The following is a 3,513-nucleotide window of genomic DNA, read 5'->3' on the forward strand; positions in this document are numbered from 1 at the left end:
ATTTCAGTCCCAAAAATGACTAAGACGCCGTTGAAATCCATTTTTTAACGCTAATACTCGTTAAGCCTATACTAATTATAAGCAGACGATACGTATTTATAAATAGAGGCTCCAGACGCGATTTCCCAGATCTCCTTTCGAGACTTTGCAGCCACGCTATTGGTTGGAAAATAAAGCTCAAATTTCCTACGAGAGGTGGCACTGGCGTAATGGTTTTGGTTAATAATCGTGACGTTCGCGGATCCCATTGCCCTCTACATTATGGAAGCTAGCGTCCGAGACTCCTTTGTCATCTGCTCCTGACAATACCAAAGATTATTTGGGAATAAGGCACGAAGATCTTATCAATCTGGGTAACTTTTGCATAGACTATTTAAGACGCCGTGTATCTTCTTTTTTTACGAGTATTTTTTTCTGTTCTCGCGGCTACGGCGGGCCCAGCCGCTGGCGGCTCGGGAATCGGGATACCGCCGATACCTAGCCGAGGCTTAGTGTAGTTTTCGAGTCTACTACTATTCGCAGAGCCATTTTTCTGTTGAAATGAAAAAAATTCCTATAATTTTTAGTTGAAGACTTATTAAATGACTAGAAAATTTTCGAAACTTGAGCTTCAAAACGTTTAATATAATATAACGACTAACAAACTATACCGCAAATTTGCCTTTCAAGCTTCCCGGTTATGTCGCCGGCGAGGTCGAGTCGAGGTCCCATGCAAGAAAATAGTAATAGCCGTCGCCGATTGGTCTGGTATTAAAGAGGCTATCTACGGTTAGGAGACTTATGATTGGTTAAAAGCTATTTTGTTCGTCTGTTTAGTTTTTACTTCGGGAATGTCATGAAATATATGGGCAAAGCTATGGAAAAGTGGGACTTACGTACTTTATGTGTGAAGCATAATCCGCTTTTGGAATAGTGCGACGAATGTAAGGCCAGGGATACTAGATGCTTTAAGAGGGATTCGAAGGGAGACGGAAATTGCGACAGAGTTATCGGCGTGTCATGCGCAGTACAGTCTACCGGACTTCTAGATTTTAGTGCAATTCAAAGCCGAATCAAGGATGATGGCGGGAGGATGCGAAATCTGAGAGAAATAGGCTTGCTGTGGAACGGCTTAGGTCCGGTGGAACGCAAAAAATGGGGGAATACTCGGAATAGGAATTCAATTTACTCGGAATAGGAATTCAATTTGTCCTTGATAGGGAAAAACAAGACGGCGCGCGTTATAGATACCCGTTAAAAAACCCTCTGTCGCAGTCTCGTCTGAACGTACGTGAAAGGCTCGAGCTGATAATCCCTCTTTAATAATCTAGTATCCCTGGTAAGGCGCGGCGCTGGTAAAACTCCATAGAGTAGATAAACAATTTTCAAAATGCTTTTCGAGGCACAAGTATAAATTAGTTTTATGGGTTAAGTTGCTCTCATGGTTTCCTAAGTTGGTGATTTTCCCGAGTTTTGAAAGTGGTCTCGAAATTTTTGTAAGGATTTTTACATTCGCATTGTAATGCGCAAATACAGATAAATTTGTTTTAAAACGGCCTAGATTATCTTTAGAGGAAAACATAGTACATATATATATACTTAATAAATATAATATATAATGTAGTATATATAAATTTATTACTTAATTTTTGTTAGGAATTTATATACATCATGTGCATGCATCATGCATGATGCTATCTATGTATTGGTCCAGGCCGGTTGGGCCGGGCCCCACCAAACATTTACGAAACTCTACGCCTATGTGTTTTTCTATATGTAATAATTTTTTCTACTATACATAAATTCGATTTCATTTTAATAAATCCTATCGTCGTCGAGAAAAAGTGCTATTTGACTGTAATTTTTACACGGAATACGATGTTTTTCAACGGTGTACTTTTGTTTTTTAACGTTTGTAACCGTCAGATAAAAATAAAGCGATTTCCAATTCATTTTAACTGTGACAATGTTTTTCCACGTTCTCCAAAATAACAGCATTTTGACCGTTGTTTAAACAGTCAAGAATGGCTACTGTGGTTTGGCCGTTAATTATAATGGAGGATAACATGATCGTGGAAAGTGGAAACACTAAATTGAATGTTATATTTACGGCGAAACTTGTGACTGTCGTATGACTGTAAATTTTACTGTGTTCTAACGGTTTGGTTACGGTAATTTCTTAGAGTGTTGGCGAACAAAACCCCTACTGTAGAACAAAGAAAGCAAGTAAAATTGCACATACAAAGCCTGATAGAACCCAATGAAAACGTAGAAATAGCAGCTGTAGTTTTACTCTATTTATGCGAGGCCGCCGCCATAACCACCTCTGAGTTTAAAGAAATTGAAAATTTGATGGAGAATAAAAGATTGCCTTTGTGTGATCTTCCCAGCCAGGCAAAATATAAAAACAAACATAGAAATCTTAGTGGGCGGAGATTTCTACTGGGAAATTGTCACGGGGAAGGAAGAGCGATTCAAAATCAAATTTAGTATTCAAGGCCCTACGAACGCACCCAACATAAAAGTAAACAATGTAGTCAGGGTTGGATTTTAAAATGTTGGAAAAACACCTGACATGATGAAATCTTTATGGGAATTTATGAGAATCCAAAATTAGAACCTTTAGAATCAGATATTATGAAACCATTTAGAGAAAACACTTTAATAATTGAAAATAGATAGCAGGAAAAATTCCCAAAGGCGATAGTGACGAAGGGTTTTTCGACGGAGGGTAGAGAGAGAGAGGGAGAGCGCTCTACGGTCTCTTAAAATTACCACAAATTTGATTAGGTTTTGTTTCTTTGTATAACGTTTTTGTTTTATAATTAATACTATTTCGTTATTTTGCTCGATACGATGTCGCGTACTCGAATATTTTTCTTATGTGATTGTGTTTTGTTTATCCTTATTTCTGGTTTTCTTTTAATTTTGTTTTCCAACGAATATTTTTCTGGGGCCTTATGCCCCATCTTAGTCGGGGGGAAAATTTAGCGTCGCTCCGTGGCTCACGGACTATTTCATTTCTTATTGGAAAGGACTCTCTCCTTTCTTGTGTGTCGCCAAGATGTCTGGAGATAGTTTAAGAAGGACCACCTAGATTTAACGTGGGATGGGCTCAACCCAATCCCTGGGCTTTCAGGGTGCGAGAGACAAGAAAAGGGAAACGGTCAGTTTTGGCTCGAGCGTGGAGAATAAAGGTTCTGTATCTACGAGCGTCGTGTATTTATTTGATTTCAAACACTTGTGTAGTTAGTAAGTTGAAGGTCTTTCAAACCACCTTAAACACCGCTACAAGGGTGACGTGTACTCTATAGCACCATGGTCAGCTCCACACGACAGAATGAAACAGTCGTCTGCATTAAAATTGCAATCAATCAAATTGCAAGCTGTTGTTTTCAAAAATTTCTGCTGCCTTGTGAATGGCGAAGAAAGTCGACAGTCTACGCGGTGGATTTAATCATTAGATCAAAAATTAGTTAACTTAGTTTTGTGATAATGGACCAGCCAGTGTGAACTGCTTGTATACTTTCGCGT

Source organism: Phalangium opilio, unplaced genomic scaffold, assembly GCF_054372755.1.
Source record: "Phalangium opilio isolate 3A_F unplaced genomic scaffold, DU_Popi_V2 ptg000094l_1, whole genome shotgun sequence".
NCBI lineage: Eukaryota > Metazoa > Arthropoda > Arachnida > Opiliones > Phalangiidae > Phalangium > Phalangium opilio.